The 18,333-nt window shown below is 42.1% G+C and overlaps 1 long non-coding RNA gene across 1 annotated transcript in view; it reads right to left on the bottom strand.

Annotated features, from left to right (window-relative positions):
• LOC311434720 overlaps positions 1 to 18,333 on the bottom strand; it is a 68,439-nt gene that overhangs the window by 29,068 nt on the left and 21,038 nt on the right. The window lies entirely within an intron of this gene.

Here is an 18,333-nt window from a genome sequence, read left to right as displayed (position 1 = left end):
TCTGTGCTCCTACTTCTAACACCGTGAGCAAATGGGCTCTCCCACTGTCCACTTGAGACAAGAAACGTGTAATTGCACAGGCACACACACATCTGATCGCACCACAAGCGGCTGCCTCACGCTCAGACTCTCACACAACACAAAGTCCTAATTTTTCACACTTCCACCCGTGTGTTTGCTTTCTCCTTAGGCATGGACAACGTTGCAACGGATATGCCATTTGCCAAGCTGGGGTGGGCACGGGGAGGGAGAAGGCTGATGGAATATGGCAGAAGGTACTTGCTTTAAGCTCATTTCTCCCCGTCCCTAGCGCTGATGGAATTGTATTCTGCACACATGCTGAAACATTAGCATCGGCTGATTTGGAAGGAATATTGGAAATGAAGTGATAGCAGAGTAAATGTCAATGCATTCAGTGTGACACAGTGAGCACCAGATCTTAAACAGCTTCATCATTGTGGCATTTACTGTATCCTGAAATAATATTAATCCCACTGTTGTCCTTCTTGATGGAATCATCCATGAATATGGTTTATGGGACTGGCCAAAGTGCTAATAGGTTAAAAGAACAACCTATCCAGTGTTCCACTAAATTAAGGTCGCTTCATGGGATTTAATGAAACAAGTACTGCGTGGGGTTTCAAAGGACGTTCCTGTAATTCATGTCTATTTAGGGCTCCTGCTAACCAGAAACCTAATTTCTTTGAGTAAAATAGGTTTTTGTGAAGCCTGGCCATGTGAAAAAAGCTTTAAAGGGCAATAATCAGAAGACCTCATCTGTAACACTTTGTTATTTCGGATCAGTGTTTTGAAAGTTTGGGGGATGGAGTTACTTCCAAAAAAAAAAAAGTCAGGCTGCAAATCAATCAGAACAAACGCGTTACTGCTGCTTGTCTTCAGAAACGCGTTTAGAGTGAGACCAGGACACTATTAAGCCACAAATGGTCTAGGGGCTTAATAGGGCATAGATCCTGCCTCACAGACTAAGTGAAATGGCTCCCGTTTGCCCAAAGAGGAACTGATGCTGCTTGCCCACAGCTGGGCCGCTGTCTCAGACAGAATTGTATTTTCTTCCCCAGTTGTGTGTGTATCGTATATAAGAAAATAAAATCAGTATTTAGTATGAGTCAGTACAGATATCCACTATGGAACAAAATCATACTAAAGTCAGATTAATTCTTCTAATTTAAGGCCCTGCTTCCACTGTGGGTTTTTTTTTCTCGTGTCCTTGGCTCAAAGGAGCAGCTACAGGACCTTCTACAGAATACTTCTGGAAGCCACCTTAAGCACGGATGAGGGCCTGCACCCAGCACCTAACATCACTCATCATCAAAAGCCTACATTTTAATCTTAGCAATTTCTGGGTCTTTAAAGAGAAATACTGTACATAGCAATTATTGTGGCTTGTGACCATACTTTCAGGGTACCAAACTGAGGCTTGTAGAAACTAAAGAGCAGCCCCAGCCCCTAAGGATCATACAGTCTGAGCAGTATTAAGTCACATCTTGACATTTCACCGTGAAACAAAGACATGGTCAGAATGTAACAAATCTGACTACCTGTGCACTACTGACAATCCATGGAAAGGCTTCACTGGGAAGGGAAAGGAAGAAAAGCTGTGCCAGGGGAGGCAGCAGAAGGAATGAGAGACAGGTAAACTGTTTACCAGAAGTGAAATTAAGTCAAGACACCAGAGGTAATTCCCTGCTTATCTTCAAACTGGATCTGTAACAACCGCCATAGGCCGAAAATGTGATCAAGGACATAAATTCACAGTTGCCTTGAGAAAAAACAGTCTTTCCATACTTTGGAATACTACAGGCAGTTAAGTACTCCTTGGAAGCCCAAAACAAGCCAAGTATCAGTAGCCACACTGCACCTATGACTCGGATTCAGCTCTTGTATCCAGTTTCTAGACTCTGGAAACAGACTGCTGATATCTTTACTTGAGCCAAGCACTAATGCTGACAGGCACTTGGCATTAATGTGTGCTGTCAGAAAAAGGAGGAGGCACACTGTTTACATTTCCTACCTCAGTGATTCCTCTCAGTGGCTTGAAAACTTCCACTGCTAGTGCAGGCTTCTTGCAAAGGCAACGTCAGCAACTTTGACTGTTGCATCAGTTTTCTGCCAGCTGCAAAGGAGCTGTAGCTCTGCAGCCAAGCATGCCCACGCCAGAACCTGGGGCCCCAAGCTGGGCTCCACTGCTGCTGCGAGAGAGGCTACAGGGATGGCAGCTGTTTCCAGGAAGAAATGCTAATCCTCCCCTCGCCAATCTTCCACCTGCAGCAGGGAAGGGGTGGCTTCTCTTTGACTTTCCAAAGATTTTCTTCCCAGCTTCACCCCATCACAGCACTGGTCCCCTCAGATAAAGCAAAACCTTCACACTGCCAGGAGGTCCTGTCCCTGCCTTGCTACAGCACCTCTCAGGATTTTAAGTCCTCAGAACACAGGGTTACAAGCCAATGTGTGACAGAGTGACTTCTCTGTCTACTGAAGGGACAGCCTGCAAGCAAATGCTTTATTTGGTTTTCTCACCTTTGGAAGGAATAAGGTTCCTTCCTTCACATGGGCTCAACTTTTAAGAGCAGACAGGCTTAAGGGGTTAAGGAAAACAAAGCCAGAGATGGGTCAGATTGCAACAAAGGTTATAACTTGAAAGAAGGTTGGAATTGCATTTTTTCCAAATTATACTTTGTCATAGATCGTGTTTGTATTAGCCCTAATATCCACTACACAGAATCCTTCACCTTCACAGACATGATCCAGACCTTGGAGTTGTATCCTATGAGGCAGAGATTGACTGGAACTGAGACCAACATATATCTTGTCTGCATGACAGACTGAAACACACACCCACCACGAGAAGAATAAAACTCTCTCTTGACTATGTCTGCACTGCAAAAGAGAGAGGGGGAAGATTGATTTATTTAAACAGTACTTAACTAACAATAAACACTATCAAACCAAAGCAAACTAATGCTCAGCCATTAAAGCATCCATTCAATGGACCATCTGTCATATTGTTAAGACCTTTAGAAGTTGTTTAACAAAATGTTAAATAAGATGACATTCAGCAGCACAAAATGCTTGACTGGCTAATGCAACAAAAAGGGGCTGGCCTGCTGGTGTTTGATATACTGCCCTGTGCTGCAGGCTGAAAGCTCTGGAGTGCACCAGGGGCTCGCAGGCTGTCGCTTTTTATCTCAGTGAATGGTGCCAGAAGAGCCCAGAACCCCCACAAGCTACAGGCCAGTGTCAGCAGCATCCCGCAGCAGAGAGAAAGAAAATCCCTGTAGATAGGAACAAATGTACTATGTGAGGAGAGAAAAAGCAAGCAGAAAAAAGAAACAGGCCTACAATAGTGAAAAGGAAGAAAGTCCCATGTTTTTGGTGACCCATGTCTGTTCCAAATCCAGATGGTTTTATTCCAGCCCACCTCATACGTTTATATTCTACATTTGAAAGTAAAGTTTGATCTATGTGCTGTGAAAATAGTTCAGATTGGGAACGACAGACTGCCTTGTAAATATCTGACAGTGTTAAAGATGGATGCAGTCAATTCAGCAAAGATCCATGCGAGTTTTGTTTCTTTCTTTCCTACGTCAGAACAGATTTTTCTCATTCCTTTTTGGGAGCAGCTATTCTGATGCAATATGACTTTTTAGGAACTTATTCCATTGATGCCAGAGGCTTGTGCAGCTTCAGATCTACTGTTAGAGTTAAGGCAGTGCAATTGAGTAAGGCAGGAAACTAGTAGGAGAAGTTGAAGAATACATGTAGATAAAAATGCTGCCCTGAAAAAGCCCATTTCCTAAGAAAAAGCCTTCCTTTCAGATTTGCAGAAGGAAAAAAAAATATTAGTATTTTAAGCTTAGACGTCTAAGAGTTTTCACAAGACGCTACTGTAGGACAGCTCCATTGCCACAGGTGATGCTCCCCAGGCCAAAATGCCACTAACAAAACCAAAAATCTGTGAAAAACTAACAGCAACACATAAATGACTGTTAAAAATAAGGTGATAATTTTACTCTACAATTTAAATCCTTCCCCTAGCACTACAAGACCTTTTTGAAGACTCAAGCCTTCACAGCACTACAAAATGTAACCCTTTATCCACTGGGAACCATTACTATACAAGGATTTTGTTTCCCATACGCCCTACCAGCACATTTACCTAACCAGTGCAGAAAAGAGAGAACCCAGAAAACCAGCTGGCAGGTTGAAACTTCCCAGCAGCTCAGCACTGACAGTAAGTATGGAGGTCCTTGGAACATCAGGCCCCAAGCATCACACGCAGAGTTACCCCGTACTACAGACTTCTGGGGTTTGTTTCAGCTTGGTGACAGCTAATAAAAGTGTGGTATTAGCAGGCAGCATGGAGCTGATATGCTAATGCCTAGATTAGCGTCCACATAGAGACACCCTACTGTCACTTCAGTAGAGCAGGCACAGAGGTAAACTCTAGAGATTATAATCTAGAGAGCTTCCTGATGTTTTCACCGATCTTCAGTGGTAGCCAAATACATATAAGGATGAATTACCACTAAAAGTAACCAAGATTTCTAGGTTAACTTACTGATTTGGCAAGTATTCCCTCTGAAAACATTCTTCTAATCAAGTGTTATTTGATACATCAAAAGTGAGACCCAGTCAAGTCCTAGAAAGCAGGAATTCAGTGTATGTTAGCAAGGCTAGATAAACACCAACTGACAAATGCAGAGAGTTTACTTTGGCTTGTTAACGGAGACTAACATTGTAAGCCTTGTTCATGCTGTGATTGATACACAGACTTCTTATCTGTTACAACTAAAAATAAAGAACCCAAATCAGTGTTTTCTCTCCCTGAAGTACATTCTTAGAAAGAAAAAAAAAAAAAAAAAAATTATTGCAAGCTGTCTCTAGAATCCAAATCTCCTCCCATAAAGGTGCTACTCTCACATGGTGGCAGTGGCATGTTAACTATGAGCCAGATGTGGACACAGTTTTAGCTTAATAGCAAGAGCGATGGGGAAACCACGCAGCCCATTTTCCTCTCAAATGTCCTCCCGTCCTCCCACAGCCTGTTTCTGCCTCTGCAAGATCTATTCCAGATGAATAAGGGACCTGGGAAAAGCAAGCAAGATCACAACAGTGTTCTGGTGATGATGTGAGTAAATAACAAAATATATATATTCCCTCCTTTCTTGCTCAAGTTGAGCTGGCTGTGAGTAGAAAATACTTACAGAAACATCCCAGAATGATCATTTTCCAAACTAAGAGCTCTAAAGGTCAGCCTTCAGTAATACCAAATTCAAAACTACCGTAACTGTGTCACCTCTTGGGAAAGAGGGAGGATTCTTCAGCAAAACATATGGCAACAGCAGTTTATTTTATCACACTGCTGTGTTGTTTTGAAGTGAAGGAAGGCTTGTAGGGAGACACAGTACCTTTTATTAGACCATCTATTATTGTTCCTTCCCTGCCCTTTTAAAAGTAGTTTATTTTATGGGTTAGGGGTGACTAGAGCACAGAAAAGAGCTCTGCTGTAGTACTTACAGACAGCAGAAGAGAACAGAGCAAGAGAAAAGAAATAAAAAGGAAAAATAAAGAAGAAATAAAGTGAGACAGAGTGATCTGTTCAAAAGCCGGCGTATGAGTGTTTTATTAGAGACATACACTCTCAGTGTGCGGGGACAGGAGAAACAAAAAAGACTCCCTATGCAACTATCTGGCTACAGACTGATTCAAGAAGGCAACTCCAACCGTGTCATCAGACAGCTTCCCAGAGATGGCAGCCCAGCAGCTCCTGTCCACACCTTTCAACCTGCAGGGATGTGAATCTTCAAGCGAGAATGAGGCTGTGACCAGTTTCAGACTTCCTAAGTCACAGTGCAAAGTATGTAAAGAACAAGCGCGTAGCTTTATTCTGCATGGTAAATATGCCAGCTTTTGACACTGAAGAGCAAAAAGAGCATTTTTTCCCCCTCCATTTTGGGAGTTATAAATTGTGCTGGCCTGCCCCCATAGATCTGTATGCCAATGCGAGCTTCCTACCTGCCCGCTTACCTGAAAAACATCCCGCAAGGTAACGGAAGAGCGCCAGCATGTGGAAGCTGTGCTGCTACAACGCCAGAGAGACCTGGCTCCCACTGCAGATTCTTTGCTCGCATGATCATTAGTTAACTTCAAAGAGGCATCTGACAACCTTCCACAGTGCATGAAAAAAGCCGAAAAGATCAATTACAAAAATGATTAGCATGCAAACTGTACGCGGGGTTCTGGAGGCACCTATTTCTTCATAAGTCTATCAGAGGCCAAATAAAACCATCCTTCCCTCTGTTTACAGCATAAACACCAGTTATAAAGACACTTTTAAGGATCTTAATTCTATTGGAAACACATTCCTCTTTTCATGCAATTATATTGCGTTGAAACGTAAATGAAGCTTTTGAAACATGAAACTAAGGAAACTTATTATCCCATAAAAGGACAAATTTGCTTCCATGGTGAATTAGTCATCTAGCTAATCTTCCTAATTCTTTGTCTTTAAAGCAATCTTGCTCTCATCAAAAGTTGTCATTAACTGTACCTGTGTTTTTTATTCCAGCAACAAAGTAGCACGTTGTTAGAAATGTGTTAAATGTGTGTTTGAATAGCATTATATGATAGTTTGCAGTTGTGGAACTAGGTAGGAACCCAGTACCCTCACTGTAAATACTATTTTCAGTGACCTATGAAGTGGATGTAACAGAACAAAACACTCCTTTATAACAGCCAGGCTTACGGATAGGATTGTGCCCTTTATGGCAATGGGCGGTTTCCCACCTTTACAGAAAGAAAAAGCATTTATCAGACTTTACTCTTCTCTAAATAAATCAAGAAATTGGGTTTCTAAATGCATCAGGCAACAATATTCCTTACAAGTATGAACTGGAAGCAGCTGCACTGACATCCGCAGAAGTGCACCTATTAATAACAGCTAAGGATCTGGGCTATAATACCACGCTATTAAGGGCCAGTAGGTCTCATCAGTCCTCCCTTAAGGAAAAAAAAAAAAAAATAGAGATTGAAATATAAAAGCTGAAAACCAGCTACTGTGACTGCATCATCATGTTCATCTTTCAGGCAAGTTATGTGTGATTATTTAACCTGGAGTGGCCTTGGATTAGCATGAGAGACTCACAAAACCTGCAAACCACATCCCGGGTCATTCATCCATGAGCCTATTTGATTCACACTGTTTCAGAATTAGCAGAACACATGCTGACTTGGTACACTGCCTCACTGCAAAGACATTAAACCAGATGTGCAGCAACCGATCGAGACTGCCTTTTCCCCAGCACATTCTTTCTTCCTGCTCAACTATTTGTTACAGAGCTGGGTCTGCTGAAAGGTTACTGAACCACGCAGCTAACGAAAACGCACGGAGATAGGAGCTGCACCTCTGACTGCAGGAGAACTCCTCGGGTCCACGTTGAGCCGCAGAGAAGCTGTGCTGCTGTTAAACGGCTGATTAGTTTATTCTGCCAAACATCTGAGAGCATCATTAGTTACACAAATGGCTTGAATTATGATCAAATGAGCTGAGTAACCTGCTGCCACGGAACTCCATGTGAATCCTGTTTTATCAGATCCCAACATGTGTTACGCAGTGCGAAGCCATGGCTCCTGGCTCCACCCGAAGGCTCAGCCAGGCCAGGATGTCAGAGTCCCCTTATCCTGGGACCACCTCTCCCACTCAATTGTTTTACCTGCAGATCACCTCAGCACATATTCCCATGAGAATAAGAAGCATTAACACACTACTTTTTCAGACATCTTTTGCTGCTGCACTTTCACACACTGACAGCAGGTATGTGGATGCGGTTCTCTCTACCCTAGAAAAAAAAACACATTTCCCTGTGGTTGGAAAACTCAGTGGTGATGGAAAGGAATTAATGAGATCAGTTTATTATTTTCCTAAGACAGCACCTCGGCGTCTCTCTTAGACCACAGAAAGGCCACTCTGCACAACACCAGTCATAAGATTTACTCCCTTCCCTTACTTTTTGGCATCACCCTCACAACCCAACCACTTATAGCAAAGAGGCTCTGCCACAGTTCAAGGTACATCAGCTCAAACTAATTCCGATGGCAAAAACTTAAATGCCAGTATTTTGAAGCATCAGTCCTCCAGGCTACTCTCAGTTTTGGAGGCTAACACTGGTTGTGCTAATGCACAGTCCCAAGGGTGAGTAAATCCCTGTGTTCCAGCAAATGAAAGTTTCTTGTATAAGCAGGACAGCCCCATCCTTCCTTTACAAACCATCAGTTTCAAACTATATTTCCTCTATGGGGAATATAAACTCTGCTCAGAGAGGAAAATATCCAGCTAGTATCACTCCCAAATGTGGGCATCTCCCATGTAGTTACTGTTGTTTTGTGAGACAGTTCACTACCCAGGAGATGGTCTGCATGAAGTCAATAGAGAAAGCAAACTGCTGTTCTCAACCCAGGGCACTGAAACTTCTAATCCTGCAATAGAGAATGGTGCTTCTATGCACAATTTACTCCAAAATCATTGCCTAGACAGGTATCAAGAAATACAAAGAGGTACTGATGAAAGATTTCTAAGGATAGACACAAATCAGTGTTCTCTTCTTTCTTAGCTTTACAAGATTCAAAATTAATTGCTTCTTTCCCACCTCCGGGAGTAAATTGTTTCTAAAATCTGCAGGGAAGAAATGCATCCCACAAAACCCACTGCTGCCACCAAGAAGTGCTGCACTCATTTAGCCATGACTGATCAATCAAGAAGCTCCGCAGACACCGGCATGCCAGCACTCTGCCCCTTCTTTATTATCTCCTCCTGGTGCTGAAGGAGCTCTGCGGCAGTTTAGGAATGAGACCCAACACATCATCAGATAAAATAAAATCCCAACGACCACTGTTAGCTATAATAACAATGAGCCCGAGATTTAATCACACTGCACTCACGTGGCTGGGAACTTGCCAACAACAGCTTCAAGTTAAACAAGTAGGTTCTGTAAAAATAAACTTTTTATTCAGGAAATTCCCATTTATTTCTTTTAGGATAATCAGAACAAAATTATCTTGTTTCGAGGTGGATCAACACTCGTTTGAGTTCACTTGACTTACTCCACTGCCTCATCACATTTCAGTTTTCAACTACTACATCACTGGCAGACCACGCATAAAGTGGTAACACATTACACTGGAAAATATACTAGTATATTAATAATAATGAACACGATAGAAAAATATCACTTTTCTTCTCCTGCCAGGAATACTTTTTGTTCAATAATATGCTCACAAATCATGTTTAAGTGCGATGGCCTTACATAATGTATGGTGAAAAATGTAAACCACAAATAAATCTTTCTTTTTTTCTTATTTTTTTTATTATTATTTTTAACTCAAACAATTCTTTCTGTATGAAGTAAAAAAAAAAAAAAAAGCTTTCGTTGGATTTTCATGCCTAACAGCTGTAAGGGCTCCCAGCCCTTCGCAGTGAACTTACCTGTTGCTAAATAAGCTGACTCAGTTTCTGCCATGACACCTTTTCCTAGTGCTGCCAAGGGTGCTCTTCACAAAAGTAAAACCATGGGTCCCAAAATAGTGGGTTTTGTCCCCCCAGGACTAGCAGGTAGAATTAGTCAACAGCTCCCTTTTGTGCAGACTCGAGGAACACTCTCCTCACCTGCTTCATACAACTCGCAGTGAGTGAAGTATGACGGCTTTCATGAATTAGAAAATACCAGCAGTGCTAAAGCCCCGATCTCCCCTCATGACAAAAGAAAAGGAGTGATCAACAGCATTACGTGCACATGAAGGTGGAGTAGAAGAACCACCATGCCTTGCAAATTTGCCACTAGCATATTTTGTGTTGTTGCTGCGCGTTATTATATTTAGGGATTTACTATGACTTCTAAGGCAGTCGCTGCAGCTCTGTGCTTTATGAAAGGACATCTGGAGCAGGCACATCTCCAGAATTAGTATTCCTCTTGTAGCGGAACTCCAGCATCTGTTCCATCTGCTATTGTATCTCGTACACTGACTAATTTCCAACAGCACTGGATTTTGCAGGGTTTGCTACGGTGCTGTTAGATGGCTCATCAATATTTTCCTCCACTTAGACTTCAAAAATCTACTCAGCGTTATGACATATAAACTTCCAGGCTTTTCTCTTCCAAGAAGCCTCTCCCTATTCCAGTTCTGTGTACTGTTACTCCTGTCTGCCTTTGCATCCCTGTATTTACAGAGGGAGCAGCCATCAGTTCTTGTTCTGCAATGGTCTTAAAGAAGGCTTTGTTCCAAAGCTCCTTAATGGAGCCGTAAGATATGGAGGCATTTTACCATCAATAATTTGTTACTGCTTAAGGGCATATTTTTCCTGCATAGTGTTCTTTCGTGTTTTCTTTTTGATGCCTCTGAATGACCTGGAGTGGGAGGCCAGTTCTGAGCAGCCCGTGATAAATTATCGGTGTCTAGATAGAGAACACAATGCTGGGGAGAGGTTTGCCAACAGAATCTCGGTGCACATCATTTTTATGATTTCTTTTATATTCTTTTTGCCCTTATAGGAAAGTCTCATTTGATTTCCCAAACTTCAGGTGTTCTTTTCCAAGTATCTCCTTTTAGTTTGGCCAAGGACCAGAGACTTGCTTACTTTTTAACCTTCCACTTTCTTCAGCCTTTCCAGTTTAAGACCCGCTGTTGTTTTTGACACATTTGTAACTCCACCACGTATCTACGCTCATTTGACACCCACCAGTCTGTCCTACATGCGATCTTAAACACTTTGTTCTATCAAACATTCATCAACTCAACTTCTCATCTTCATCACACTCTGTTGCACAAAAATTACGAGTAAGTACTTGTGGGCGTGCTGAGGAATTCAAACTGATCACTATCGCACCTACATCTTGTCTCTCCTGCTTGAAGACAAATCTTTCATTTGCCATCCTTCTTTTCTTTTTTCCTAGAAGGTATTTTCAGAGGGATCTTTCAACTCCACCAGGGATTTTGCAGAGCAGTGAATCATAAATGACATTTACCTTCTCACCCACGTAGTGTAACCCAAGTGCAGGTTGTCATTTTGCTCACTGGTTTCCAACTGCTGCCAGAAGATTTCTGAACCAGCTTGTCCACTGCTGCACCCCTGTGAACTCCTGCTTCCCCCAGCCCTCCAAGGACGCCGGACTGTGACTGCACACAAGGAGAACACTGTACTCCATTTGGGTTTTCAATAGATTTCTCCCACATGCCATTTTTATGTATTTTTTTCTTACCAGATCGTAGTCAAATTTATTTCCATTTGCTTCCCCCAACAGTTTTATGAAGCCTGTCTACTGCATGCTTTACGACTTCCTCCCCTTTTCACCGCAGACTTCTTCACCCTCTTGACAAGCCCATTCTAGGAATGCAGCTTGTATCAAAACGTGGCCACTTCTTTTTTGCTAGCTTCTTTTGCCCTCAGGGAAAAAAAAAAAAAGGTACTGTACATCCCACATATCGATTCCTCTCACATCAAAACCTCCTAGGAAGTCTGGGAGTATCATTACAACCCCACCTTGGGCTCTCTGGGTAGTGAGCCTATCCACAGCCAAAAAGCGATCTGTTGAAAACGTGCACACATGCATGCACACACACGCACAAGCACACACTATCTTACCATCTGTGGAGAGAGTCAAAATGCCACCAAACTGCCAAATAACCTCAGCACACCACCAGCAAGACTCCGTGACACACTACCCTTCGGGATGCCATCCGTTCTCAAGCTTTCACAGCCACCCCGCCTCACCTTGTGAAGAGGAAGGGTCCCTGACAGCAATTCCTGCCAGCAGCAGCCACCTTTGTTTTGCTCTCAGCACTGCCAGGGGAAGCTGAGGTGCCTGACGTGTCTCACCAGCCTGAAGGCTCACACCTGATCTTGTTTTGCCCTCTAGTTTCCCTGAGGTCTGTGGCTGAATTCTCTTTAGTGTCTTTTTCCAACATCTTGATCTTTGACTTGCCACTTCATTTCTGGATTATCATTATTTTTATTACTAAAATAAAAGGGACACGGTTCATAGAAACTTAGAAGTCTTTCAGTTGCCTACTCAATTCCTCTCCAATTGTGCATTCATAAAGCTGATGTTTAAATCTTACTTGTCAAGGTACAGGATGGTTTTATGGAGTTCACATGGGATTTTTTTTTTATTATTATTACTGTTTTGAGCGCACCTGCTAAGGAAAAAAGTCCAGCACTGGAAGGGTTTTCACCTCAATATGGGGGGTGGAAGGATTATGTAAACAACTTGCCTGTCTGGAAAGAGGGGCCTTGACAGGTCCCGTGTTGTCAAATGACAATTGTGACTTCTTGCATTTCAAAAGTCACGCTCAGATGGTTTCATGTGAAACCCTCTGGGTAATAGTAGCCTTTTGAGGTTATGATATCTCTGGATGGAATTCAATAAAAGAAATTCGCTTTCAATTGAAGCACTGGAACACCGCCAGACAGCCCCAACAATGCGATACGTCTCCAAAGAAAATTGGACTGATCCCCCCCCTCCTTTTTTCTCCTCCCCTTTCTATTTCTCTCTCCATCTTTATTTGTGCTTTTAACCTTGTTTGTGGGTTGCTTTTCTGATATATTTCCTCTCCCAATAAGCTTGGGATGCTGAAGCTTAAAAAAAAAAGACAAACACTTGGGACTGAAACAGTAGGAGCTAGTAATAGAGAGACACAGCCGCTCCCAGCAGCAACGACAAGTCGCTCTCAATAGCTGACCTTTGCCATATACGTGAAAGGAAATAGAATAGAAGCCCTGCTCTAGGTGAAGGGGGGATATTATTACAACCACCAGCTTCCTAGTCCTTGTTAATAAGGGCGGATGATGTACTTATTTAGTTAGTTAGTTTAAGGCCAAGGGATGGGAAAAAGCTCACAAAACCTGCCTGTCCGCCAGAGGCAAAAGTGGTGGCTTTTTGCTTGGGTTGTCACTCATTTTGCCATGGAATTTTATTATTTTTTTACCCCTTAGTTTGACAAGAGCTGGAATTGTCTTTCTTCTCATTTTTATCCTCCCAGCAAATTAACACGTGTGTGTAATTGGGAGGCAGATGATGGAGAAGATGCACCAACCTTGTGAAAGCATTCATTTGCTCCAGCACTTTCTTAGTCAGTGATCCACCTCTTATACTGTTAATACTACACATCATTTTCTTTTGATTTCCTGTCAGGTCAAATGGGCACAGGAATTGCACAATGAAAAATAAAAAATAAAATAAGAAGAAAACACCCCAGAGCTTGAAATAAGACTGCAGATCTGTTTGGCAGACTTTGTGCTGAAGTTCCTTGTGGTTTGCATTCGATTCACCTTGGGTTGTAAATCCCTTCTTTTGTCTAGGACCTAGAGTGATTTATTCCTTCCATTAGGTAAAGATTTCAAAACCAGTAAAGTAAGAGCACTATTAAAGTAAAAAAATCTGACCTGGTTCCTCTCCCTACAGGGTTACTCATGCTTTTATCCCTCCACAGCTCACAAGCTACACAGGTTCAGGTCTGGTCAAATGTCAGCTAAGAAAACAGGCATAGGGGAAAAAAAAAATAAAAAATCAGAGAGTCACTTGTTCTCTGGGTTCTCTTTTCTGATCAGCCATGTCAAAAGAATGGCAAGGGATGCACAGGCAGTCTTTGACAAGAGTTGCTGAACCAAATTCCTGCTTTAGAGAGGTCCTAGGGATCCACTTGCACTTTTAAGAGACTTGGCTGATTTCTGGGATTGAAGCTGTATCTAAAAGAAAAGCTTCTGGGCTACAAGGTTAGATCCCACTCTTTTCATATTACTAAATTGTTAGCTTTTTTTTCTCTCTGTACATACTATTATTTAGCTGTGATAGGACTCATTTAAGAAATTTTCCAAGAGTGTTTGCAGACGGAGCTCCTTGCAAAGACTTTGCTTACACAAACCCAGAGAGTCAGCAATAACATTAACCATACCTGATCCCAGTTACCTGGAGAAAACAATTTAGGTACTGTAGAAGCAAGCAGATGGCAGCTCTGGATAAATTTGCATGAACACATATTGAAGAGGGATTACAAGTCCCCTTCTAACACACAATATTTTCACCCAAAAATCTCAGAAGCACAAGAAAATTAAACAACTGTGCCAAGCTAACCAAACTACTCGGTGACAGAGCAAGGAACAGAAAGCAGGTCTCCTCACTTCCCCTCTCACACCCAGTCCTGAAAATACATCACCTCCACAGAGCGCAGTCTTGGTGTAACGGGCTTTCCCAGGGGCTGAGATATTAATGAGGTACTAAAATATTTAGGTGCGTTTACTGCATCTCGTGATGTTAGATTAGAAGAAATCCTGCTAGCTAGCAGTCTTTATAGTCTCATTGTCTCAAGTTAATATGTAAATAAAATGTGCATGTACGTCTGAGGGCAATGAAAGTTCATGAAGTGCGTTCTGCTGCTCAGATACCCGACCTGTCTGAATTCAGAGCGCTAGGCTTGGATACAGCATCCATTTGGACTCAGTTTTCTTGTTGTCACTATATTCAAGTTAAGGATGGGCTTCAATTCCTCTCCTGGGAAGATTTACAAAACCCACCCATTTGTTTGTCCTTTATGGAAAAACTGTCATTTGTCCAGAACATCTTCCCCCTCTTTCATCTTTGCAGGAAATACCATTTACTCACACATGAAAACATGTTCTGTCTGCCTCTGTAATGCATCGGGATGTTCAGTATACTACACAATATAAGAAAAAAAAAAATAATAAAAAAATAAAAAAATAAAAAAATAATTGCAGACCTACATTCTAAAGCTTTTCAGTATTTGAAAGATTTTAACTTTGTTATGGAGTAAGTTAAAGCTCTCTAGGCAGAGTAGTTCATGAGAAACTCATCTACAGTCTCCCTCTTATTTACCCTCTCCATTTAATTTTTTTTTTTTAAGAAAATAAAAAACAAATAGTTGTAATCGGCTTCTAAACACAGAAGGCAGCAGACTTCTGCTTTTGAAGCACTTCAGACATCTACACTCTAATAATTTATGCTTTCTCGTAGCACTAGCAGAAAAATGTTCTTTGCAGAGTACAACGTAAGATCAAATCTCCAAAAAGTTACAGACAGTCTTCATTTAATTTCTGAAGAACCACCTCACTCCTACAAAAAGAGTAAGAAGTTTCCATTCCTTCCTGCAGTGCCAGGATATCAAGGCCACTGATGTTCTTACTGACTTCGGGGCATTACTCATGTTCATGCACTCCGTGATCGTGCTGCAGTCAGAGGTGTGGTGATCGGCTACATCTGTGCTAGCACAAACATGGCCAGGTATTACACCTTTATGGGCAAAGAACAGCAATATGGTTTTTTTAAGCTATCAAGTGAGAAACAGGATCCTGGCCTGGTTTACATAGACAGACCAGCTGCACAGCTAGCGAAAGTAAGCTAGTGCTGGCACATCTACACACACTGATAGTTCTTGGATGTAGGTACAGGATAAATCCTGAAGTATGGCATCAAGCAATAAGCAGATGCAGTCTTACTTACTGAGATGAGCATATTATCTGCTTTTGCCACCATGGATTTTATGAGGTTGGTTAATTGTATGAGAACTCCAACACCAACTCTACTATGTGACGATCCAAGCACTTTCCTCCAGTACAACTTACTTTTAACACGAACAGAGTTTATTTTGATTGTCACCCAGAGTGTATTATAAATCAAAATAAACCACACATTTGCTTATCTGAAATAGCATCCACATTGCCGACTATTAAAATCACAACACACTGTAACATTAAAAACAAAGACCTTGAAGTCCAGGCCAAGAATTTCATTTTTACCTCCTTTTTTCCTTCCTTCCTTCCTTCCATACTTTAGGCTGTTAGCAAACAAGTTATTCTTGAAGCTGGGAAGAATATAAAGCCTTGCCTAGAAAGTGTTACTTGTAATTTACTCCCTTAAACAAAGCCAAATTCCTTAGGAAATCAGAGCCATGAGTTTTAAGTTGTTCAGACATGAAGGGGTCCAGGAGAAAAACCTTTCCCTCTCAAGAAGAGAGTCCATACTAACCCAGAATCTTACACAGAAGTGTACTTACAGCATACAATAATCGTCTTAAAATATAAACATCTGGGAATTTTACAGTGAACAGAACTTAATGGGATATTAAGCTGGGTGTTTTGGCTGTGGTCTTAAGTCATTTCACGAGAAGAATTCAGATCCATCCCCTACAACTTTGTGACTTTCTTTTAGGTGATTTTGCTCTAATGGACTGGATTATCACTTCGTGATCCACTGGGACTTCTCATTCTTTTAAGACAGTCACCGCAGCACAGCGCTAAGAAAATTATTTATTATTTGACAGTGATGCAGAACGTGCCCCAAGAGACCCATACTGGCACGGGGATAGCAGGTCTGACTCCCATCAGCCTGAGGTGTGGGAGTTCCCGGGACCACTTCCAGCCCAGACCTCCTGCTCACAGTGTGAACGTTAGGGCTGACACAGTTCCAGAGTCTAACCTGAAAAGGAGTTTTAAAAAGACTGTAATTACGTTTGTTCAGCCTTGCAAAGCCACTGTGAAAATTAACCAGGCCAGGCAAAAAGTCTGCTCAAACCACATTCACAGAAAGAACAGCGACAGTAAAAGACTAGAGAAGGAAAGGGAGATACCTACCCCTCAAAAATAAACAACAACAAAACAACAAATCACTGCCTACGTAGCATAAACATGCAAGACTTCTGTGAGACTGTTCATTTTCCCTCAGATTTTGACAAGAGTATGATAAACTGTTAACTTTCACTTCTTGAGCCATGTTAAAGTCAACTTCCCTTACTGAATAGGAAAATAACACTTCCCTAACAACTCTGAGCTCCACATAAGGAGTCGAGTCCATCTTACAGCAGTCGGTCCTGCCCTCCGGTTATACTTCAGGTCTCTGGTACTGGCGGGCAGTACCAGGGAGCTACACCTGCCAGCAGCTTCTTCAAACAGTTTCTTCTTACCCAGCTCTGCCAAGGACGAAGTTTCTTTTCCAGACCCTCCTTCCCACCCCATGCCTCCACCACCATCCTCTGCTCAGTAGGCAGAGCGAGTAGCCTCCAACCAGCAGTTCTAGGAGGGCACGTTATCACATCTGTTGCAAAAGCCAGCCAGAGAACAGCTCGTGTGCATCTCTCAAAGACTGGTGAAAACACACAGCTCCTCTACCAGCATCTTCTGCTTCTGGAAAATTGAGATCTCCCTACAGCCTGGAGTCCTCTGTGGTCAGAAGAGTCCAATTACAAGGTAGACATGCTCAGAAGAAGAAAGAAGTAGTGACTTTATTTGGAAATCATGCTCTAAAAATCCCTTTGTACTTTTTAAATCTCTCTCCCGTAAGATGATTCATCTCAGCAGAGAACTCCATTTTCCTTTTAAAATTTATTCATCAATCCTCCCACTAAACGCTGGAAGAAAGTTTTCCGTAAAAAGCTTTTTTTTGTTATAATATTCTTTGCACAGAAAAGATCTCATTTTTGTTGAAAATGACAAGTCTGGGGGTTAAAGCAAGCACGCACAACCCACTGGGATGGAAACCCAGTGAATCAGAGGCAAAAAAGCAACCAGCTACCAGCAAGAGGGCTTTTACTGGTTACAGCCCCTCCACTCTTGACCTCTCAGCTCTGATCCTAGAGGACAGCCTACAAATGACCTTCAAAAAGATCAGTATGAAAATTAAACCCCCTCACACATTGATTGCAGAAGACGTAGAGATACCGTTTATGTCTCTCTGAACTTCCCATAAAGCCTCATACAGCCAACCCACCTAGATAGCTGGCTCCTTCCCTCTTCCCAAAGTCTCACAATGTCTCACAAAGACCTCACAATGTCTCCTACTTCACATCTCAGTTACTGCATCAACCATCTTAGATTCACTAACAATAAAAAAAAAAAAGGTAACCCTAGTTGTCTTCCAAAGCCTGAAGCTTGCTATTTCTAGGTCTGCTTCGAAAAAAGGTGTTTTGTGCTTATTTTTTACCCCTCCCAGAATCTATGCTGCTGTCCACCACCACCAGCAGCTGATTAAGCCAATACTGGCACGAGATATTCCCTCTCTCCAGAATTTGACGTCAAGTCAAGCTCTTAAAGCTTTCACCTAAAAAACAATCCAAAAAAAAATCCCCCAGAGCAAACACAGACCCATCAGTCTAGGGATCCTGACCATGCTCAGCAACTCTTGAGATAAAACTAGCCAGCTAAGGGATCTCCACAGAGATTTGCAGACGTCTGCTGCCTTTTTAGACTTGGTTGGCACAGACCAGCCAGTTACAAGGCCCAGTTCCTAATTCCCTTCTTGGGACGCTCACCTG

The sequence above is a fragment of the Aythya ferina genome (genome assembly GCF_964211825.1).
Source record: "Aythya ferina genome assembly, chromosome: 3".
Taxonomy (NCBI): Eukaryota; Metazoa; Chordata; class Aves; order Anseriformes; family Anatidae; genus Aythya; species Aythya ferina.
The sequence above is the reverse complement of the archived record's forward strand: the minus strand, read 5'-3'. Positions and strand labels throughout refer to the sequence as shown.